The sequence below is a fragment of the Phyllobates terribilis genome, unplaced genomic scaffold (genome assembly GCF_046119375.1).
Source record: "Phyllobates terribilis strain yellow unplaced genomic scaffold, ASM4611937v1 Scaffold_3__8_contigs__length_932513732, whole genome shotgun sequence".
Classification (NCBI taxonomy): Eukaryota; Metazoa; Chordata; class Amphibia; order Anura; family Dendrobatidae; genus Phyllobates; species Phyllobates terribilis.
The window spans coordinates 124,550,328-124,575,791 of NW_027362763.1; positions in this window are offsets into that span (position 1 = coordinate 124,550,328).

Genomic DNA, 25,464 nt, shown 5'->3' on the forward strand with positions numbered 1-25,464 from the left:
AAACATCAATGCATGAGTATATTTTGAGAAAACCTACATCAAGTTTGCCAAAAGCATGTGGAAAAATGTACTATAGTCTGAGGAGACCAAGGTTTAACTTTTTGGCCATAATTCCAAAAGGTATGTTTGGGACAAAATCAACAGTGCAGATCACCAAAATAACACCATACCCACAGTGAAGCATGGTGACGGCAACATTATGCTTTTGGGCTGTTTATCAGTAGCTGGAACTGGGGTTTTTAAGTCAAGGTAGAATAAAATATGAACAGTTCCAAATATCAGTCAATTTTGCCAGAAATCTTTCAGGCGTCTGCTAAAAAGCTGAAGAAGACGAGGAATTTCACCTTTCAGAACAACTCTGAACATGCTTCAAATCAACAAAAAATTTGCTGTGCCAGAAAGAGATTAAAGTTTTGGAATGACCCAGCCAAAGCCCAGACTTGAATCCAATAGAAAATCTGTGGGTGACCTGAATAGGGCGCTGTAAACAGGAGATGCCCTCATAATCTGACAGATTTTTAAGCTTCTGCAGGAAGAGTGTGCAAAAATTGCCAATTCTAGATGTACCATCCTGATAGACTCCTACCCAAGAAGACTGAATGCTGTCATAAATTCAAAAGGTACTTTAACAAAGTATTAGGTTAAGGATGTGAATATTTATGCAACCACAATATTTTAGTTCTCAGTTTATTTTTCAATTGAATTCCACAGATTATGGGTGACCTTAGAGGTGGAAAAAGTTCTGAAATTATTTTTCTTGGTATGATTTTTTATATGACAAAAACATGCCATTTTTACAGGGGTGTGTAGACTTTTTATATCCACTGTACCTATAGACCCACACAGACATACAAACATATGCACAAATCTGTATTTGAAAACAAGACAAATGTCAGACAAATTAGTACATTTACCTCCTTCCCCCTCAGTGATGCCAAGCAGAAATCCACACCACTGAGAAAATGACAAAGAATACGCTGATAAGATTTAAAACGTAAAATATAAAATATCTGGTTGACACACGTACATCTCAGTCTCAAGGTCTACAATCAGCAGCCTGCCAGGTTATTTGTAAACTCAACACTCCCAATCTCCGCTGCTCAGCACTAATGTGGCTTCTATCTTGCTAAATTAAAAGCTGAAGAAACACAGAACTTTGATCCCTCAGACCTTTCTACGATACCAGGGCTTCTGTTGAGTTGCCAAATGCTCACTTGCCCTATCATTAACGCCACAAAAGAAATCTCCGGAAGATAAATTGCAGCAGGTCACCAATGAGATTTCACGTGCAGGTCACTACGTTTGGTTTAATAAAGTCAACAAGAATGGAAAAAATCCACAGCTTCTCGAAAAATAATGTACGAAGGTGCCATTTATATACATTTCACATCCTACTAGTAGTTATTTCCTTTCCTCCACCCTCTCTTTTTCTATAGTTTTCACCTTCTTTCATTCCTCATTACACACGGATAATATATATATTTGTAGCCAGTTAATAGTAAAAAATAATAAAAACTGAGAGTCCGCAATGGACGGCAACTCTAATTGGTTAACTGAAAAGGTGATGACAAATAGTAAGATGTCGAAAATGCTTAGGTCTCTTCATTAGGAATAGTGACTGTGCCTGATGGAGAGAAGTAAGAATTCCCAAACTCTTGCTATTTGTCATCATCTTTTCAGTTAACCATTAAAAGCTGTCATCCATTGCTGACTTTCAATTCTTATTATATTTTCCTCATTACGCTTTGTTCTATCACCTCTTCTTCCCTTCCCACCTTTCTTCTATATTTCACTCCATTCAATCCTTACGCCTTTCTTTTCCTTCCTTTGTTTCTTATTTCCCTCCATTTGATTCTATTTTAATTTGTATTTCTGTCCTTCTTTCTTTCTTTTTCTTTTCCTTCCCCCTTCTTTACTGCCTCCTTTTTCCCTCCATTCTATCCTTACTTCTTTCCTTTCTTGCTTACCTACCTCCATTCTATACTTCATTCTTTCATTCCCTTCCTCCCTTTTTTCTGTCCATCCTCCTCTCCTTATTTCCCTCCACTCTATCCTTCCTTCCTTCTCTTCCTTTCCTTTTGTTTTATTCTTCTCCATTCTATTTTTCCTCCTTTCTTTCCTTCTTCATTCTGCTCCATTACATACAGTAATTCCTACTTTCCCTTTCTTATTTCCCCCAATTGTTTCCTTCTCTCTTCTTTTCTTTCACTTCATACTCTTACTCACATCATACTCTTTCTTCTCTGTTTACTACCTTTTTCCCAACTTATTTTATACGTTGCTTCAACATTTTATGTACCTTACTTACCACTTCCTTCCTTTTTTCTCTTCCTTTCTTTTTCCTTTGTTTATTCTCCCTTCCTTTTTTGCTTCTCAAAAAGAGTATACAGACATTACAGCACGGGATCACAGCTGATTCTTTTTGAGAGGTAAAACATTTTCCTGCCTGTTTTCAAACAATGTTTTACTTCAAAGAAATAATCAGCTGCGATCCCCTGCTGTCCTGTCTGTATACTCTTTTGCTTTCTCCCCTGCCCAGGAGATGTGGTATGATCAGACCATGTTCCAGCACGGTCAGACACAGCCATTACACAGTACACAGCAGGGGCACATTTATAAGATTATCTCAGCACAGGAACATTTTATTTAAACACATCCAATTGAGGAAGTTATTATTATTCCAAGATCTATTGATTAAAATTAACTTTTATTCGTGGGAAAACCACTTTAATGCCTACGATTTGGATCTCTTTATCACTCTCAGTAAGTCTCTACAAAAATAGTCCATGGCCCGCAGACGACCTGACCTGGTAACGGATATCTCCACTGCACGTTGGTGTCACTCCCCTAATTCCATTTAGATGGTAAGCTCTTTGGGCAGAGATCCTTCTCTTTTTATCTCATTGCTCATGTGTCATTGCCATTTTATTGTTTATTACTTTCCCACTTGTTAAAAGAAAACCCCAATTAAACCCTCACCGGCCTCACCATGTGCTATTGTGCAGTATTTTCTATAGAAGTCATTTCAACCTTCCCCCAGATGGTCGACAGAAGTCCAGGCCCTTTAGCCAAGGTGGGAGGAAGGCAATTAGCTTCAAAAAGGAAATAGAGGGGAGGTTCCTGCTGCAGTCACACATGACGGTAAGGAGGAGAAAGGGGCATGACTGAGCTGCTGAAAGACACAGAGAGTGTTTCTTTATATATTTCTCAGGTTTAAGTGTTACATGATGCAAATAGGGTAGAGTAAATGTACAAAATTGGGAGAGTGAGTGGCAAAAATTTGGGCAAATTTTGTTGCACATCTGTATTTTATTTTCTCACTTTTGGACAGTACAAAATGTGCCAGACTTATTCAGAGGTAGATCTGTGACGTCCTCTCCGGTGGAAGCCCTTTTAGTTTACCCTGGGTGTTGGGGGACTCGGTGTCGGGTCCTGTGATGGAGAGATGGGATGCAGCCGTGGCCCGGACCCGACCCGTGCTCAGGGCCGTCACATTAAAAAGGAGATGGTGTGGGCTTATCCGGGTTGAGTGGCTAATTAACAACTACGCCACCTGTGGTGCCTGGTGAAGGGCCACCAGCGCCGCTGCAGTCCGCTGAGGCATGATGTTACGGCGGTCAAAGTTATTACTACTCCCCACAGGAGGAGCAAGGCCTCAGGGCAGAGGGATAGGAGGATCGGGGTAGTAGTAGAGGAGAAAGGGATGCCGCGTCCCTCGGTGTGGTGCAGAAATAACAATCCGGAGGCCATAGGGGTGAACTTCCAAGGCTGGCAAAGGAAAGCGACTCCCCGCTCCCCGCGGAGTCCTGCGGTCACCAGGGACGGGGGTCCGACAACCTCCGAGTAAGTCCAGCATTCAGTCGGGACCCTACAGCAGAGTGTTCCTGAACTACAGACCGATTCCTTTCCTGTCCGTGTGTGTGAAAATAGGCCGGGTCTCCCTCTGAACTCCTCTCAGAACAAGGGCATGGGTGGCAGCTCCGCTCCTTCTGATACCCGATGGGATCCTCAGGGCCTACCGGGCTTCCCCAACCAGGACGTAGAGTAGCAAGGTCGGGTGTCGGGGGCCGCTACCCCTCTTGCAGCCGGAGTCCCTCTGAATATATCAGCATGGCGAGGACAGGTGGCGTACACCGCTCCGTCTGCATCCTGCCTGGGATCCATTTGCTATGGAGCCACACTCTTGAGCTCCGGGCCTTCTTGATTATGGTCCTTGACCGGGCTGAGACACTCATTATCTGCAGCCTGCCCCTCGACCCCAAGGCTAAGGTACGAGGGCAGTGTCTCAGTCCTCTGCAGGTCCACACAGGATCCACTCTCAGGGAGGGTGATCACATTACAAGAACAAGAACCAAGAGCCAAGATGGCAATCTATTAAATATGAAATTTGAAGTGTAACTAACTTGTAGGTCCTCCACCCTCACCAATTAACTGGTTCCCCTAACTCTTGGTTCCCCAGTCTCCCTGTAACCAGGGGAGCAGCACCTAGTGCATACTAGCTCCCTCTGGTGGAGAAATGTGGTGTTGGATGCAAAGGTTGGGTCACGACTATCATACTGGTCTTACCTCAGAGGAGGAACACTACACTCCATTAGAGAAGTGCAGCATCCCTGTGGCGGTCGAACCCTCAGGGGCGCCACAGATCACTTGTATAGATATTGTGAGTGACTTGTAATATATTTGGGGTAATTCCACCCCCTGCCCCTCCACCATAAAAAAAAATAATAATAATTGTAATATTTGGTCTAAGTTCCTTGAACATTACATTCAAGAGATTTGCTCTGCCCTCTGTCTTTTTGAATTAGAAGGAACATTTACTTTGAGAAGTTTCTTTTTCCTCCACTCCAAAGATCCAATCTTCTTTTTTGGTCCAAAATGTCGTATGGAAAGGTAAATCTCCAAATGTAATGTGTGAGGTGCCAAATATCACAATTCTTACTGGACAGCAAAAAATATCACAGGCCTTTGTTCCATAAAGAAATTACTCTATTTTCACCATTAGGAGCAGCCACAGACCTTTTGTCATAGTTTAAACCGATTAGATAAAGAAGAAAAATTAAATTTCCCCGGCCTTAAATAAGACAATTTTACCAACTCCTCCTAATATATTGAATTTCAGACATTTAATTGCAGGAAAATTAAAAATGACATTGTTGATAGATACTGGTCTCCTGTGTCTTGTGCGCTGTATTTATATCAGAAAATATTTTCAATGAGATATTTCTCCTAAGGCTTATTGTTTAATATTACCAACAAGAACATTCGTCGCAAGGTAATGGAAACTGAAGGAGATAAGCAAATTGAAAATTAAAAACAGGTACCTCGAGGTAGAGCGGAGCAGAAAATCACTCAGCGGAATTACCTAATGTTAGATAAATGTGAGATACAATTTACAGTTGTGTTACTGCTAGATTAATTTATCATACATGTTTCTTCTGTCAAATCAAGATTTAAAGAGAAGCTAATTTAATAAAAGATAAAATGAAACAATTTAAAAAAGTATCTCTCCGTTAAAAAAAAAATAAATCACAATTTGAATCAAAATACCGCTATAGTCCTGTATCATATATATATACTTATAACTATTCAATTGGTTCCAGAGATTTAGTCACAGTGCAAAATGCATATATTATTAAATAGATATCTTAGACCTGATGATGCTGCTGAATTCACTTTGAAAAATCAATGTAGGGATGGCTGTATAATGGTTTTTGAAAAGTTAAACTGATTGACAGTTCCTCAGTGTCCCTCCTCCCTGCTGAGATCTCACATTGCTCAGTATAAGCTGCAGCTGTTAGTCAGGCTGGGTGAATGGAGACCAAATACACTTGGAGTCATGAGCTCTCTCACTCTATAGCTGGACTCAAAAAATGCTTATCTTAAAGGGATTCTCCAAGAAGTAATCCAGAATGGCTGATGTCACCTTTTTCATGCTGGAACTTGTCCTTGGTATGTATTAGGATGGATTGCATCCTGAAATGCTGCTTGAGACAGATGTCTCTGAGACACTTTTTTTCCTTCTGTTCTGCATCCCTGTGCAAATGGAGTGGACCAGAAAGAAAAAAAACAGCTTGAAAACGCTGAGTGAGTCTCTCTGCTCTGCTGAAAACAGTCATATCAGCATACTGTGCCTGATGCAACCTAGGCACGTGTATTGTGACTGCTGCATATGATCATAGATAACCATTTGGACTTGTTTCTATACATCATGACCAAAGTATGGTCCAAACATGGTTCCATCTAACAGGGTATGTTACAGAACCAATGGTACTGGCTTAAAAAAATCATGTAGTTGCACCAACGCTCAATTCATGATCCAAAACTCAGAATTTGGTGAGCAACCAGGGGTCACAAATTGCGGGTCCAATATCTTTTATGACAATATGAATACAGCCATGATCACAAGTGGAGGATTGTGTTTTTCAGCAATAAACACAGTTATTTTTGACCCTGTAGGATATTGGTGTCTTATGTGGTCGAGGGGCTTCTAGAAGTCATGGCCATAACTATAGGAAACAAGTTACCAATTTATGGTCCATATCTCATTGGTAAACAGACTTCATATGAGCATCTTCCATTGCCAACAAAGCCAATAAATGATACAGTATTACTCATACCCAGGGCCAGCATGCTGCAAAACCAAACAAGTGTAAGGAACCATGGACACTGGTGGGAACATTTTACATAGGGTGCATGTAGAAATATACAATATATATATGGAATGGGCTCGGAAGAATAGCCCACACATACGGCTTGGCTGCCAGTTGTGTTGCACATCTGGCACCAGAGTCTAACTGCTCCAATTGCAGCAAGTTAACTTCTTAGCTTCCACTATCATTAGTGACAGCATCATTTAAGAGGTTGGAAATGTGTCCCTTTCAAACCCCAACGGCTCCCCACAACATGAGTGCAGGGTGCCAATGGCATTATCTTTTTTGACACTTGATTTTTTACACTTGAGAAAGATGTTGGTGTGAATAAAAAACCTTGCTTATACATCACAGATCTCATCCATTCTGTGAGCGCAGCCCGCACATTGTGATAAACTCCACTTTGCTAAAATGGAATTATTATGGCAGCCAGGGGGTCTTCTTATGATCCCCAAGCTTGTTATGTTTGTACAACCGTGAAGCATAGCCAGGGGCTGGGCTTCATTGGGGAATGGTAATTTTCTAATAATCTTTACACTGTGCGCAGAATTATTAGGCAAGTTGTATTTTAGAGGATTATTTTTATTATTGATCAACAACTATGTTCTCAATCAACCCAAAAGACTCATAAATATCCAAGCTTAATATTTTTGGAAGTTGGAGTGGGCTTTTTTTCGATTTGGCTATCTTAGGAGGATATCTGTTTGTGCAGGTAACTATTACTGTGCAGAATTATTAGGCAACTTAATAAAAACCAAATATAATCCCATCTCACTTGTTTATTTTCACCATGTAAACCAATATCAGTGCACAAAATTTAGAAATAAACATTTCTGACATGCAAAAACAAAAAACAAAAAAATTAGTGATCAATATAGCTACCTTTCTTTATGATGACACTCAACAGCCTTCCATTCATAGATTCTGTCAATTGCTTGATCTGTTTTCAATCAACATTGCGTGCAGCAGCCACCACAGCCTCCCAGACACTGTTCCAAGAGGTGTACTGTTTTCCCTCCCTGTAGATCTCACATTTTATGATGGACCACAGGTTCTCTATGGGGTTCAGATCAGGTGAACAAGGGGGCCATGTCATTATTTTTTCTTCTTTTAGACCTTTACTGGCCAGCCACGCTGTGGAGTAGTTGGATGCATGTGATGGAGCATTGTCCTGCATGAAAATCATGTTTTTCTTGAATGATACTGACTTCTTCCTGTACCACTGCTTGAAGAAGTTGTCTTCCAGAAACTGGCAGTAGGTCTGGGAGTTGAGCTTCACTCCATCCTCAACTCAAAAAGGTCCCACAAGTTCATCTTTGATGATACCAGCCCATACCAGTACCCAACCTCCACCTTGCTGGCGTCTGAGTCAGAGTGGAGCTCTCTGCCCTTTATTGATCCAGCCTATGGCCCATCCATCTGGCCCATCAAGAGTCACTCTCATTTCATCAGTCCATAAAACCTTTGAAAAATCAGTCTTAAGATATTTCTTGGCCTATTCTTGACGTTTTATCTTATGTTTCTTGTTCAGAGGTGGTCGTTTTTCAGCCTTCCTTACCTTGGCCATGTCCCTGAGTATCACACACCTTGTGCTTTTTGATACTCCAGTACATAGTTACATAGTTACATAGTTTATAAGGCCGAAAAAAGACAAGCGTCCATCCAGTTCAGCCTATTTCTTGTGCACTGCAGCTATTCCGCAGCATTGATCCAGGGGAAGGCAACAAAAAACCATGAGGTATAGGCCAATTTACATCACTGAGGAAAAATTCAGTAACGCTGCAGCTCTGAAATATGGCAAAGCTAGTGGTGAATGGCATCGTGGCAGCTTCACGCTTGATTTTCCTCAATTCATGGGCAGTTATTTTGCGCCTTTTTTGGTCAACACGCTTCTTGCGACCCTATTGGCTATTTGCCATGAAACGCTTGATTGTTCTGTGATCGCGCTTCAAAAGTTTTGAAATTTCAAGACTGCTGCATCCCTCTGCAAGACATCTCACAATTTTGGACTTTTCAGAGCCCGTCAAATCTCTCTTCTGACCCATTTTGCCAAAGGAAAGGAAGTTGCCTAATAATTAAGCACACCTTATATAGGGTGTTGATGTCATTAGTCAACACCCCTCCTCATTACAGAGATGCACATCACCAGATTTACTTAATTGGGAGTTGGTTCTCAAGCCTATGCAGCTTGGAGTAGGACAACATGTATAAAAAATATCATGTGATCAAAATACTCATTTACCTAATAATTCTGCACGCGGTGTAATATTACAATATTACAGTGTATTGTACAAGCAATGAAGTGACTCCTAGTTCACATTTCATAGGGGGACCAACAGAAAATGTAAGAAAAAAATGAAAAGATAAATTTATTTAAAAAAATACATAAAAGTTTACATCAACCCTCTTTTCCCAAAAAGTAAATCAAATCTAAAAAAAATGAAAAAAATATTAGCAACTAATAAAATACTATAATATTTATCTTACATGGTTAACACCAAAAGGAAAAGAAAGAGAAATGACTAAGTTGCAGTTTAATGTTCACTTTGCTTCCTAAAAAATGCAAAGAGAAAAAAAAGGATCCCAAAATAATAGTGATAAAAGCTACAGCTCGTTTCAGGGAAACTGAAGCAGTTTCCCACAGCAGCCACTTTGGTTGCTTCTTATTCCAAAGGACTAAAGCTGGAACATAATTCCTCTTTCTGGGGCTGCTACATTTATACCCTTGTACTTGGTGGTCTCGCAACCGAGGTCAGGAGAGCGCACCTGGAATATGCAACTTGTGAAGGCAGAGATGATGACATGTGTGCGTCTGTCATATATCCTACTCTCTGATCGCTTTCATACGACACAGAAACTCTTACTTTTGTATCTAAAAACATCTGGGATCTTATTCTACAGAAATAATCTGGCATCTGATAATCTAGAAAGTCTGATAATCTGACTATTATTTGCATATAGAGATATCCACATGTAGCAGACAGCAAATCCAAAATAATCTGCACTGAAATCAGCATCGGCAAATCTGCACCAAATTCCGTGGATTTTGGTGCAGATCTTGCTGCTAAATTCCATGAGAAAAACAGCAAGTTTTTGTTTATCTTAAAAAAAAAAAAAAAAAAAAAAAAAAGAAAGAAACATTTTAGACCTAGATCACATCCCAATTTTGTAAGCAAAAAACTGTATTCATAGGGTTTATTGAATATTTTACATTTTCTTCTTTCTTTCCATCCTTCTCCTCCTTTTTTTCCCCCAATTTGGTTCCTCATTTCCCCTTATTTATTTATTTTTTTAAATTATTTAAGGCATTTACTTGGAACATGGAACCATGCCAGACTATTAATATAGAGTAACTGGATACAGTTCCCGGGGACTGTCCCAATTTTTTTCTTTTTCCTTTTAATTAATTTATAACAATTTTGTTTTTGTTTTTAATCATGCCCTCCCGGACCTGTGGCTGGCTACTCACCTCTGGTGTGCAGATAAATGTATGGGCTCATTTTGTTCCTGTGTGTGTATCCATATATTTAGTATTAAGGTGAAGGCAGTTTTTTCCCAACATATTTGTGCAAAATAAAACTAAATTATATATTCTAACATGTTCCATCGCATGCTGTACAATCAAGTTTCATTCAGCATTCTAACATTTCTTCTTTGCAGTGTTCTAGCAGTCGGTGAGGGTGGGAGTGGTCAGACCCCTCTAGACAGAGGCGGCAGGCAGCAGGTAAAATGTCCCATGACAGTTTACATGGCAAGCACACGTGTTCAGATATAAATTTGGGAAACTATCTAAGGAGGAGACAAAGCGCCCTGGCCTTATGCATTGACCTCTCTGTGACAATTGACTTACTTCACAACAATGACTTACCAGTGACGTTATCTCAGTCATTTGCTATCATTTCTTCTCTACCTGCTCCAGACCTTCATGTCAACTTCTTCCAGCCACAACTTATCTCTACAGTGTGACACACACGTCTTCTGCTCCTCGCTTCATCAGCAGGTTGCTGCTCCCCAGAAAAAAGGTGACATATACATATATATATATATACACAGTACAGACCAAAAGTTTGGACACACCTTCTCATTTAAAGATTTTTCTGTTTTTTCATGACTATGAAAATTGTACATTCACCCTGAAGGCATCAAAACTATGAATTAACAAATGTGGAATTATATACTTAACAAAAAAGTGTGAAACAACTGAAAATATGTCTTATATTCTAGGTTCTTTAAAGTAGCCACCTTTTGCTTTGATGACTGTGACGCGCCCCCTGGGCCATATTCTTTAAGGGAATACCCGGAGCCGGATCAGATGGGGGTTGTAGTCTCCGAGTGGCTGTGACCCGGTCCGTGCCCAGGGTGTCAAGCTCAGTGTGTGGCAGTCCTTACTGATGTTACTAAAGTTCTTTATGTCGACTACGCCACCCGTTGAATTGCGGTCACTACGGCCGCCGCTGCAGCAGGGTCCGCTGAGGCTGATGGTGTTGGTGCAGCTTAGGAAGTATAACCCCCAACGGGAGGGGTATAGCCTCAGGGGGTCAGGTGCAGAGGATGGTAGTTGTGGAGGTGCAGGGATGATGGTAATGAGAGTCAGAGTCGGGTTGTGCAGTTCAGGGTTCTTTACTTACTGCAGATGTTCCGGTCACTCCGGCCTTGAGTGACCACCCGAGCCGTGCTGCGTCCACCAGGTCCTGGACTCGGCCAACCCCCAAGTAGTTCTGGAGCGTGGTTCTGAGCTCCCGTTCTGTCCTGTCCTCGTCTCTGGCCTTCCCCACCAGGGATCCACCTATGTCCGGCTCCCTCGGGCCTTCTGTTGGTAACCCTTGACTCTGGGTTCCCTGACCCTACGCGTGGTCTGCCTTCTGGGTGGATATGTGGGTGGCCGTGGCAGATGCTGCCCACGGCCTCCGGTCTCTGGCTGAGGTATGTTGTAGCCCCCCACCAGTTTGGGATCCGGTACCCTGTTGCCAACTCTTCACCCTGTGATTGTATTTGGGGTCTCAGAGTTCCTTCTTTCTCCCCCTCTGGGTCTTTCTTTCTCCTCTCTCACTCTGGGGCTGGGGCTGCTCTGCTCTTCTGCTCTCTTCCACTGCTCTACAAAGACTCACAGACTGACTGACTGTGGCTGACTGACTGACTGTGGCTGACTGACCCTGATCTTAGATGGTGCCCACCTTATATACTCCCTCTATGTGTGAGCTCAGGTGACCAGCACCCAATGAGCTCCTACCTTTACCCAGGCTGCTCCCCCTATCTGCCCCTACACTACTGGGATGATCCACCCCCCTCCCACTCCAGCCAAGGACAGACTCGGTCGTACCTGCACATTTCTAAGTGGGAGTACCGTTGGTCTGCCCTCCGGAAATGGGATGTATGTAGTGCATGCAGCTGACTGAGCTCAGTTCCACACTCCATCCTTACCCGTGAGTGGAATATCACACCTCTGGGTTGAGGTGCAATACCCCTGTAGCAGCCGAATCCTCAGGGTGCTACAACTGCTTTGCACACTCTTGGCATTCTCTTGATGAGCTTCAAGAAGTAGTCATTGGAAATGGTCTTCCAACAATCTTGAAGGAGTTCCCAGAGATGCTTAGCACTTGTTGGCCCTTTTGCCTTCACTCTGCGGTCCAGCTCACCCCAAACCATCTCGATTGGGTTCAGGTCTGGTGACTGTGGAGGCCTGGTCATCTGTCGTAGCACCGCATCACTCTCCCTCTTGGTCAAATAGCCCTTTCACAGCCTGGAGGTGTGTTTGGGGTCATTGTCCTGTTGAAAAATAAATGATGGTCCAACAAAACGCAAACCGTATGGAATAGCATGCCGCTGCAAGATGCTGTGGTAGCCATGCTGGTTCAGTATGCCTTCAATTTAGAATAAATCCCCAAAAGTGTCACCAGCAAAGCACCCCCACACCATCACACCTCCTCCTCCATGCTTCAAGGTGGGAACCAGGCATGTAGAGTCCATCCGTTCACCTTTTCTGCGTCGCACAAAGACACGTTGGTTGGAACCAAAGATCTCAAATTTGGACTCATCAGACCTAAGCACAGATTTCCACTTGTCTAATGTCCATTCCTTGTGTTCTTTAGCCCAAACAAGACTCTTCTGCTTGTTGCCTGTCCTTAGCAGTGGTTTCCTAACAGTTATTTTACCATGAAGGCCTGCTGCACAAAGTCTCCTCTTAACAGTTGTTGTAGAGATGTGTCTGCTGCTAGAACTCTGTGTGGCATTAACCTGGTCTCTAATCTGAGCTGCTGTTAACCTGCGATTTCTGAGACTGGTGACTCGGATAAACTTATCCTCAGAAGCAGAGGTGACTCTTGGTCTTCCTTTCCTTGGGCGGTCCTCATGTGAGCCAGTTTCTTTGTAGCGCTTGATGGTTTTTGCAACTACACTTGGGGACACTTTAAAAGTTTGCCCAATTTTTCGGACTGACTGACCTTCATTTCTTAAAGTAATGATGGCCACTCGTTTTTCTTTACTTAGATGCTTTTTTCTTGCCATAATACAAATTCTAACAGTCTATTCAGTAGGACTATCAGCTGTGTATCCACCTGAATTCTGCACAACACAACTGATGGTCCCAACCCCATTTATAAGGCAAGAAATCCCACTTATTAAACCTGACAGGGCACAATTGTGAAGTGAAAACCATTTCCGGTGACTACCTCTTGAAGCTCATCAAGAGAATGCCAAGAGTGTGCAAAGCAGTTGTAACATACCTGGCGGCGTCCTTGCATGGTGGTCCATCTCCCACTGTGCAAGAGCGCGCACTTGATCTCCAGTCCAGAATGTCTCTTTGGCTTCCCTCCATGCTGTCTGTTTGTGTCTGTTTCTGCTGCTTAAGGGCGGCGCCCGATCACTTCCTGCTTTTTGTACCTGCTGTGGGTCACACCCCTTGTGCGTCCTCAGCCTATTGCTGTCTGTCACCTGGTATATAGCTCAGCTGCTCCCATCTATTCCTGCCTGAGCATAGTGTTTCATTCAGTGTGTGCTTGCACTCTGAAGGTGCCAGGTCCCGTTCTGTGTTCTCTTGTCTGCCTATCCTGGAGGCTGTATTTCCAGGCCTGTCTGAACACACTCCTAGCCTGTTCCTCCTGCCTTCTAGGGGCCGATTACCTAGACCCGTTCCTGTATCTTGTCTGACCTGTCTGAACACGCTCCTAGCCTGTTCCTCCCGCCTTCTAGGGGCCGATTACCTAGACCCGCTCCTGTATCTTGTCTGTCCTGTCTGAACACGCTCCTTGCCTGTTCGTCCTGCCTCTCTGGGGGCCGTATTCCCAGACCCGCTCCTGTATTCCGCTGCAGTGTCGGTCTCTTCCGTACACTCAGTTCCAGTCTGAACTCTCTCCTATCCTTTACCTGTTTTGCCTCTATGTCCGTTCCCTTCCTTTTTCTGCAGAGTCTGAACTCGTACCTAACTCCTGCTTGTTGTCTCTGTACTCCCGTTTGTGAGTTTGTGGTCCACTCGCTACTTCTCTGCAAGTACCCTGTGGGTGTCTGGCTCTGCCTTTCCCTTCCTGTCTGTTCCGTGTGAACAGAGCCCTGTCCCCCCTACTCAGCCTTGCCTGCTCTGACTCCTTTGCTCACCGCTCCGGCGGTTCTAGCCTGCTCTGACTCCTTTGCTCACCGCTCCGGCGGTTCTAGCCTGCTCTGACTCCTTGCTCACTGCTCCGCAGCCTTGCTCCGCTCTGACCCTTTTGCTCACTGCTCCGGCAGCCTTGCTCCGCTCTGACCCTTTTGCTCACTGCTCCGGCAGTCCTGTCCTGCCCTGCTTCTGCCCGCTGCTCCGGCAGTCCTGTCCTGCCCTGCTTCTGCCCGCTGCTCCGGCAGTCCTGTCCTGCCCTGCTTCTGCCCGCTGCTCCGGCAGTCCTGTCCTGCCCTGCTTCTGCCCGCTGCTCCGGCAGTCCTGTCCTGCCCTGCTTCTGCCCGCTGCTCCGGCAGTCCTGCCCTGCCCTGCTTCTGCCCGCTGCTCCGGCAGTCCTGTCCTGCCCTGCTTCTGCCCGCTGCTCCGGCAGTCCTGTCCTGCCCTGCTTCTGCCCGCTGCTCCGGCAGTCCTGTCCTGCCCTGCTTCTGCCCACTGCTCCGGCAGTCCTGTCCTGCCCTGCTTCTGCCCGCTGCTCCGGCAGTCCTGTCCTGCCCTGCTTCTGCCCGCTGCTCCGGCAGTCCTGTCCTGCCCTGCTTCTGCCCGCTGCTCCGGCAGTCCTGTCCTGCCCTGCTTGTGCTCGCTGCTCCTGCAGCCCCGTCCTGCTCTGTTCTTGCCCACCGCTTCGGGCGTTCCCTCTCTGCTGTGGTTGTCTACCGCATCTGCGGTTCTGTGACCCAGTCTGTACTGGGTCTTAACCTTTCTGTGCTCCAGCCCGTCCTTTCGGCCAGTACCTCCCTGCCTGCATACTCGCCTGTATCCACCCATCTGCATACCTGCCGTGTTTGCTTACATCCACCAGTCTGTGCCAGCCTAACCTGCCTGTTCCTGAGTCCCAGTGTGTACTGGGTCCTATCCCGCCTGTGTTCCTACCTGCTAGTGCCTCCCTGTCTGCACTCTAGCTGTGCTTGCCTGTACCCCTCTGCCTGTATTGTTCCTGAGTCCCAGTGTGTACTGGGTCCTATCCCGCCTGTGTTCCTACCTGCTAGTGCCTCCCTGTCTGCACTCTAGCTGCGCTTGCCTTTACCCGCCTGCCTGCATACCAGTCGTGCCTGCCTATACCCTCCAGTCTGTGCGCCAGCCTAACCAGCCTGTTCCAGTAATCCCTGTGTGGGTCAACCCCCGTGTCCGGAGTTTGACCTGGAGTAGCACCTGGTCCCTCTGCCCAGTTTCTCCCTGGTGCACTGGCGTCGTATGCCGTCGTGCCATCTTGGTCGGATCGGCCAGATACTTAGTCACGCCCCTCCAGGCACTCTCCGGTTCATGGTCCAGTGGAACCACAACACCCGCACACGCCAGTCAGTCAGGGCGTGTGCATAACAGCAGTCATCAAAGCAAAAGGTGGCTACTTTGAAGAACCTAGAATATAAGACATATTTTCAGTTGTTTCACACTTTTTTGTTAAGTATATAATTCCACATTTGTTAATTCATAGTTTTGATGCCTTCAGTGTGAATGTACAATTTTCATAGTCATGAAAATACAGAAAAATCTTTAAATGATAAGGTGTGTCCAAACTTTTGGTCTGTACTGTATATATACATATATATTTATGTATATATACATATATATTTATATAAGTGTATATATATACTCATATATACAGTGGGAAAAATAAATGTTTGATGCACTGCCGATTTTGCAAGTTTTCCCACCTACAAAGAATGGAGAGGTCTGTAATTTTTATCGTAGGTACATTTCAACTGTGAGAGGCAGAATCTAAAAATAAAATCTAGAAAATCACATTGTATGATTTTTACATAATTAATTACCAATGAATTGCATGAAATAAGTATCTGATACAATAGAAACACAGAACTTACTATTTGGTACAGAAACCTTTGTTTGCAATTACAGAGGTCAGATGTTTCCTGTAGTTCTTGACCAAGTTTGCCCACACAGCAGCAGAGATTTTGGCCCCCTCCTCCATACAGATCTTCTCCAGATCTTTCATACAGATCTTTATATAATAAATATATATATTTATAAAAATATATATTTATGAAAATATAAATTTGTTTATTAACTAAATTTAGGCTATGTGCCCACGATGCAGAAATGCTCTGGATTTTTCCTGAGCGTTTCTGCATCTCCCTGGCAGAAAAAACCCATGCGGATTGTACATGCGGATTGTACATGCGGATTATACATGCGGATTATACATGAGGATTGTACATGCGTTTTCCTGCCAGAGACATGCGGAAGTGAAGCGTTCTTCATATGCATTTCCACATGTGGGTTGACAAGAGCTTTCCAAGCGATTTTAGCATCACTTGGAAAGTGCTTGTCAACTTGGTCACACTATATAAATCCATGCAAACGGCATGGATTTATATAGTGTGACCCGAGAGAATGTCAAAAAATAAAAAAATAAATATATACTGAACCTCTGATGGCCCCCGGTGTCCTGCTTCCCTCCGTTCTCCCTTGCCGGCAGCGGTACACTGAAGGACCTGCCGACGTCAGCGTCGCGTGACCTGTCACATGCCTATGACGTCAGCGCAGGTCCTTCAGTCCATCGCGAACTGCCGGCATGCGAGGAGAAGCGCATCGGGGGCCGCCAGAAGGTAAGTATATATTTATTTTTTATTTTATTCTTTTTTTTTTACAGTTTTCTATGGTACCCAGGTCCGGAGGAGAGTCTCCTCTCCTCTAGACCTGGGTACCATCCGCACATTAGAACGCATGGAATGCGCATCTACATATACAGTGATGCGTAATCCATGCAATATAATGCAAGTCAATGGCGGCAAAAGCGCAGCACTTCCGCAAAATAATTGGCACATGCGGATTATCATTGGGGAACATGGCAGGCCTTCTACAATGCGTTTTTTAAGCGTTTCTGCAGCGCTTTTGCCGCTGCGGAAACGCTTAAAAAATGCATCGTAGGCACACAGCCTTAATGTAACCAAATTAACTAGCCATTTTCCCATTGAAATATAAATTAGCCGCTATGTGTATCCTGTTGAAAATTTTAATTTCTTTCTCACTCCCACCCAATTCATTACCCACTGTTATCTCTAACATCACTTTCCACTCTCCTCCTCTTCCCTCTATCATCCATCGTACTCCTCTTGCCTCCATTATCCGCTCTCTCCATCTCACCTCTCCCCACTATTATTCACTGTTTTCTTCTTACCTCTTCCCTCCATTATCCACTGTCCTCCTCTCACCTCTCCCTTCCACCATCTTCCTATCACCTCTCCCCTCCATTATCCACCATCATCCTTTCACCTCTCCCCTCCATTATCTACTCTCCTACTCTCACCTCTCTCATCAATTATCTACTGTCCTCCTCTCACCTCTTTTCCATTATCCAATGTTTTCCTCTTACGTCTCTCTTCAATTACTCACTGAGCTCATCAACAATAAAAAATGAAGCAGAAAATAATTGAAAAAAATCTCTCACCTCCTGTTGATCCCGCATAGTGCCAATTCAAGGAGCAGCATTGTCCTCTTCATGTTAAATGGCACAGGTGGCGCAATGACATCATTTTGCCGTTTGTGCAAGGAAACCTCGGATAGCTTCCAGCAGCACAGCAGCTATTTTCAAATATATTTTTAAAAATGTTTCCGCAAACTATTTTTTCCTAATCTCTCCTAATTATGTATGTAATGTGTAATGTAGTATAAGCACATTACTGATGCACTTACAGATTGCTGTCTTTCCTATTTTCAGTGCTGCTCCGATTCTCTTCCGGTTCACATAGGATCTGCTCTTTGGAGCTTTACTGTAGCTGCTTTTCCATTATTATTATTTATTATTATAGCACCATTCATTCAATGGCGCTTTACATGTGAAAGGGATATAAATAGCATAAACAATTACAATAAATTTTGAACAATACAAGTCGGCGACTGGTACAGGAGGAGCGAGGACTCTGCCTGCGAGGGCTCACAATCTACAGGGAATGGGTGAGGATACAGTAGGGGAGGGCAGAGCTGGCCGTGCAGTGAATGGTGGAGCGAGGGTTACTGCAGGTTGTAGGTTTGTCGGAAGTGGTGGGTCTTCAGGTTCCTTTTGTAGGCTTCCACGGTAGGCGAGAGTCTGATGTGTTGAGGTAGAGAGTTCCAGAGTAGGGTGGATGCAAGGGAGAAATCTTGTATATGATTGTGGGAAGAGGAGATAAGAGAGTTGTAGAGAATGAGATCTTGTGAGGATCGGAGGTTGCGTGTAGGTAAGTACCGGGAGACTAGGTCACAGATGTATGGGGAAGACAGGTTGTGGATGGCTTTGTATGCCATGGTTAGGGTTTTGAACTGGAGTCTCTGGGGAATGGGCAGCCAGTGAAGGGATTGACAGAGGGGAGAGGCCAGGGAATAGCGGGAGGACAGGTGGATTAGTCGGGCAACAGAGTTTAGGATAGATTGGAGGGGTGCGAGAGTGGTAGAAGGGAGACCACAGAGCAAGAGGTGCAGTAGTCGAGGTGGGAGATGATGAGGGCATGCACTAGTGTTTTGGCAGATTCATGTTTGAGGAATGTGTGGATTCGGGAGATATTTTTGAGTTGGAGTTGACAGCAAGTGGAAAAGGCTTGGATATGTGGTTTAAAGGAGAGGTTAGAGTCCAGGGTTCCCCCGAGGCAGCGGGCTTGCAGGATTGGGGAGAGTGGGCAGCCATTGACTTTGATGGATAGGTCAGTTGGGGGGTTGAGTGAGACGGTGGAAAGCTGATGAATTCAGTTTTGTCCATGTTAAGTTTTAGAAATCTGTCAGAGAAGAAGGATGAGATAGCGGACAGACATTGTGGGATTTTGGTTAGTAGGGATGAGATATCGGGTCCAGAGAGGTAGTTCTGTGTGTCATCAGCATAGAGGTGATACTGAAAGCCATGGGACTCTATGAGCTGTCCCAGGCCGAAGGTGTAGATGGAGAAGAGCAGGGGTCCTAGAACTGAACCTTGGGGAACACTGACAGATAGGGGGCAAGATGAGGAGGTGGTGTGTGAGTGGGAGACACTGAATGTCCTGTCTGTTAAGTATGAGGAGATCCAAGATAGGGCCAAGTCTTTGATGCCAAAAGAAGAGAGAGTCTCTAGTAAGAGGGAATGGTCCACTGGTCAAAGGCAGATGACAGGTCCAGGAGGAGAAGGACAGAGTATTGTCGCTTGGATTTGACAGTTAGTAGTTCGTTGGTGACTTTAGTCAGCGCAGTTTCAGTGGAGTGATGCGGTCAGAAGCCAGATTGGAGGCAGTCAAAGAGGGAGCAGGAGGAGAGGTGGGAGGACAGCTTAAGATGGACGTGTTGTTCAAGTAGTTTTGAGGCATAGGGGAGAACTGATATGGGGCGATAGCTAGACAGAGAGGATGGGTCAAGGGATGGCTTTTTGAGGATGGGTGTGATCGAGGCAAGTTTGAAGCATGAGGGGAAGACACCAGTTGTTAGTGACAGGTTGAAAAGGTGGGTTAGGGTTGGGATGAAGACTTTGGTGAGGTTAGGGATGAGGTGGGAAGGGATTGGGTCAAGTTCGCAGGTGGTGAGGTGTGATTTGGAGAGTAAAGAGGAGAGGTGATCTTCCGTAATGGTGGAGAAGCTGGTTTTGGAGGAGGATGGTTGAGTATATATGAGGATGGGTTGTGGGGACAAAAGCTTTGTCTGATGGTGTCAATCTTCTGCTTGAAGAATGAGGCAAAGTCTTCACCTGAGATGAGAGGAGAGGGAGGAGGTGCTGGGGGAAGGAGGAGAGAATTGAAAGTTTTGAATACCTGTTTAGGGTTGTGTGACAGGTAGGATATGAGAGATGAAAAGTATGTTTGTTTTGCTGTAGTGAGTGTGGACTTGAAGGTAGTGAGGGACTGTTTGAATGTGATGAAGTGCTAGTTGGAGTGGGACCTTTTCCATATCCGCTCAGCATCTCTGGAGGCCCTTCGCAGTTCTTTAGTCAGGTTGGTGTGGGTTGTCGGTTGAGTGGGCAAGCTGTGGTATGTTTGAGGGGGGGCTACCGAATTGAGAGCTGCAGCTGTTGTGGTGTTATATAAAGTTGCAGCATCATTTGCATTGTGTAATGAACTTATGCCTAAGAGAGGGAGAAGGGATTCAGAGAGTGAGTGTAGGTCAAGGTGTTTGAGATTTCTGCGAGGTTATGCAAGTTTGTGGAGTGGGGCTTGTGCACCTGTAGAGGAGAGGGAAGAGAATGTGAGTAGGTTGTGGTCAGAAAGAGGGAGTGGTCAGCTAGAGAGCTTAGATAGGGAACAGAGGCGGGTGAAGATGAGGTCCAGTGTGTGGCCATCTTTGTGAGTGGGGGCTAAAGATCATTGAGCAAGGCCGGAGGAGGAAGTGAGGGATAGAAGCTTGGAGACAGATGAGTGGGAAGTGTCAATGGGGATGTTGAAGTCACCCATGATGATAGTGGGGATCTCAGCAGAAAGGAAATGAAGCAGCCAGGTTGTGAAGTGGTCAAAGAAGGTGGTGGCTGTTCCCGGGGGGCGGTAAACGATGGCCCGTTGGAGGTTGGAGGGTGAGTAGATGTGCACGGGAGAGTAATGGAGGGTGGCAGTGGGATATGGGTGAATGAGCAGTTGCCTGACAGGAGAAAACCTACTTCTCCACGATGCTTGCCATTGGAGTGAGGGGTGTGAGAAAGATGGAATCCACCATATGAAAGTGCCGCTGGGGAGGCCGTGTCAGAGGGGGTGAGCCAGGTTTCGGTGATGCCGAGGAAGGAGAGTTTGTTAGTAATGAAAAGATCATGGATGTAGGAAAGTTTGTTGCACACGGAGCGAGCATTCCATAGAGCTCCTGTTAGTGGGGCTGGGGAGGCGGGGGCTGGGCGGATGGGTATAAGTTAGAAAGGTTGCGAGAGTTTGTAACAGCTCGTGGATAGGAGGTGGAAGTGACTGTGGGGATGTGGTGAGGAGAACCAGGATTTGGAGAGATATCACCAGCAGTCAGAAGGAGCAAGGAAAGTGTTAGCAGGTGGGAGCAGGAGAGGGCATGAGGTGGCTGTCTGTGTTTGGAATAGTTCTGAGGAGGAGGTGAGATGAATAGGGAGGATGGACACTCTATGAGACTTGGAACAAGGCTCCATAGACTTACATTAAAAAAGCAACTTTCGCTCCATGCATAACCTCCTGTGTCAGGTCACGTGTGCCAGAAAAAGACCGGAGTGTTTGGAGAAGGTGCGATCAGAAAGCATTTTAACACACTTAAACTACATTGCATAATTAGGAGGGATAAGGGGTAATAAAAAATTTCTGAGACATTTTCATTAATATACGGATATAATTGTATATGTCAGACAGTGGGGCAGCAGGAAGCCATCACAAAACTGCGATCAAGGGGAAGTCTGCGGTGGCTAATGGGAGGTGATCTTGATACTCACCTCCTCTTCCGGCCTCCAGCGCTGTCTGCCGTGGCTTCCCGGATGTTGCCATGATGACCCGATGTCGTCATGACAACATCCGGGTCACCAGACAGCAGTAAGATCGTTTGGTCATGCGCAGTACATGACCAACTGATCTTCTCACTGTGCAGCGCTGACTGCCTGCATGGCACTGGGATGGTGCTCCATCTCTATGGTATACAGGCGATCAGAATAAAAAAAGTGAAAGTTCCATAGTGGGACAAAGTATACAAATAAAAAAACTGTCAGAAAGTGAAAAAAAAATGAAAAAAAATTGTAAAAATATATAAAAAAAAAAATAATAATAATCCACAAAAATAAAAATATAATGTACCCATCAATAAATATTATTATGAAAAAAAAACAACAAACAATAAAAGTACACATATTTGGTATCACCGTGTCCGTAATGACCTGACCTATAAAACTATCCCACTAGTTAATCCTTTTAGTGAACACGGTAAAAAAATAAAATAAAAAACGAAGCAAAAAACAATGCTTTATCATCATATCGCCAAACAAAAAATGGAATAACACGCGATCAAAAAGACAAATATAAATAAAAATGGTACCGCTGTAAAACGTCATCTCGTCCTGCAAAAAACAAGCCACCATACAGCTCCATCAGCCAAAAAATAAAAAAGTTATAGCTCTCAGAATAAAGCGATGCAAAAAAATATTTTTTTCTATAAAATAACTTTTATTGTGTAAAAGCGCCAAAACATAGAAAAAAAATATAAATGTGGTACCACTGTAAACGTACTGACCCGAAGAATAATGCTGCCTTATCAATTTTACCACACGCGGAACAGAATAAAAAAAAACAATTCCTGAATTGTTGGTTTTTGTTTATTCTGCCTCCCAAAAATCGGAATAGAAAGCGATCAAAAAATGTCACGTGCCCGAAAACAGTACCAATAAAAACATCAACTTGTCCCGCAAAAAGCAAGCTGTCACATGACTCTGTCGGCCAAAATATGGAAAAATTATAGCTCTTAAAATATGGCGATGCAAAAACTAGATTTTACAAAATATGTGTCATTTAGTGTGTGACAGCTGTCAGTCATAAAAACCCAATATGATTCTGGTATCGCTGTAATCGCACCGACCGAAAGAATAAAGTAGTCTAATCATTTATATTGCACTAGGAACGGCGTAAAAAGTAAACGCTAGGGTTGGGGTTGGTGTTAGGGTTAGGGTTGGGCTAGAGTTAGGGTTGGGGTTGGGGTTAGGGCTGGGTTTAGGGTTGGGGTTAGAGTTGTTTTTTTTTTTTTTTCAAAAGTAAAAAAAAAAAAAAAAAGATGACGATATGGCGACTAGTGTTGAGCGCAAGTGCTCGCTACTTGAGTTTGCATCGGGTGCTCAGGAATGCACTGAGTATCGCGGGTGCTCAAGTGACATGCTCGTGTCTTTGCCCCATATGCCTCGCGGCCAAAAAAATCTCGCGGGGATTGCCTGCCATGCATGAGCGATCCGCGCATGTTATTTTTTGGGTGTCTAATAACTGTGAAACATGCGGGCAGGGACTCGAGCACCCGCGACACGGTGCATACCTGAGTACCCGATGCAAACTCAAGTAGCGAGCACTTGCGCTAAAGACTAATGACAACTTATTCAATATGATGACCTAATGTTATTAAATTCTGCGTCGTACCTCTGGGTTCAAAATGTTCACTATACCCCTTGATAAAATCCTTGAGGGGTGTAGTTTCCAAAATGGGATCACTTGTGGGGGGTTTCCACTATTTAGGCACATCAGGGGCTCTCCAAATGAGACATGGCGTCCGCTCTCGATTCAAGCCGATTTTGCGTTCAAAAAGTCACACAGTGCTCCTTCCCTTCTGAACTCTGCCATGCGCCCAAACACTGTATTTTCCCCACATATGTGGTATTTGCGTACTCAGGAGAAATTGCACAAAAGTTTTTGGGGTCCATTTTCTCCTCTTACCCTTGTGAAAATAAAGAAATTGGGGCTAAAACATCATTTTTGTGGAAAAAGTTTGATTTTTTTATTTTCACGGCTCCATGTTATAAACTTCTGTAAAGGACTTGGGGGTTCAAGGTGCTCACCACACATCTAGATAAGTTCCCTGAGGGGTCTAGTTTCCAAAATGGTGTCACTTGTGGGGGTTTTCCACTGTTTAGGTACATCAGGGGCACATCCGATAATTATTCAAGCAAATTTTACAATCAAAAAGTCAAATGGCGCTCCTTCCCTTCCGAACCCTGCCGTGCGCTCAAACAGTGGTTTTCCCCCACATATGGGGTGTCTGCTTACTCAGAAGAAATTGTACAACAAACTGCATGGTGCAATTTCTCCTATTATCCTTATGAAAATGTAAAAGTGGGGGCTGAAAAACATTTTTGTGGGAAAAATGTGAAAATTTTATTTTTACGGCTCAATGTTATAAACTTCTGTGAAGCACCTGGGGGTTCAAGGTGCTCACCACACATCTAGATAAGTTCCCTGAGGGGTCTAGTTTCCAAAATGGTGTCACTTGTAGGTGGTTTCTACTGTTTAGGCACATCAGGGGCTCTCCAAACGCAACATGGCATCCGCTAATTATTCAAGCAAATTTTACATTCAAAAAGTCAAATGGCGTTCCTACCCTTCTGAACCCTGCCGTGTGCCCAAACAGTGTTTTTTCCCCACATATGGGGTATCTGCGTGCCCAAGGGAAATAGCACAACAAATTTTGCGGTCCATTTTTTCCTGTTACCCTTGCAAAAATAAAAAAAAATTGGGTCTAAAGTAACATTTTTGTGAAAAAAGTTAAATGTTAATTTTTTTCTTCCACATTCCAAAAATTCCTGTGAAGCACCTGAAGGGTTAATAAAGTTCTTGAATGTGGTTTTGAGCACCTTGAGGGGTGCAGTTTTTATAATGGTGTCACTTTTGGGTATTTTCTGTCATAAAGACCCCTCAAAGTGACTTCAAATATGATGTGGTCCCTAAAAAAATGGTTTTGTAAATTTTGTTGGAAAAATGAGAAATTGCTGGTCAACTTTTAACCCTTATAGCTCCCTAATAAAAAATAATTTTGTTCCAAAATTGTGCTGATGTAAATTAGACATATGGGAAATGTTATTTATTAACTATTTTATGTGACATATCTCTCTGATTTAGGGGCATAAAAATTCAAATTTTGAAAACTGCTACATTTTCAAAATTTTCGCCAAATTTCCATTTTTTTCACAAATAAACGCATGTGATATCGAAGAAATTTTACCACAATCATGAAGTACAATATGTCACGAAAAAACAATCTCAGAATCAGGGGGATCCGTTGAAGCGTTCCAGAGTAATTACCTCATAAAGTGACAGTGGTCAGAATTGTAAAAATTGGCCTGGTCATTAACGTGCAAACCACCTTGGGTAGTAAAGGGGTTAAGAGAGCTCTTTGGCTAAGACAGCTAGGATGAGTGCAGAAGTTGTGATTTCTTTTGTCATTTTGCTTAAATCCATGGTGGAAAAAATTCACTGCATATTTTGAAAACTTCATTAACTTACTTTCTACATAGTTGCAGCTTTTCAGTGCTGAATCTGAATTTAAAACCCCTTAAAAAAATCTACACATCTGAACGTAAGTATGTAGCTGATACTTCTTATATGTGGCATGATATGTATTATTACATCTGCACTAGTGCTTTCATTGGTGCACGGGTGCTTCTCGGCTCTTTTCATAAACCTATTATATCACTTTTAGGGTGATCACTATTATATCAGCATTTGTCCAGACTGTATGGATGTAACCTATAGATTCCTCCGTGATACATACATACATATGGGATTTATTGATTGTCTCCATAGAAACTTTTTATGTCGG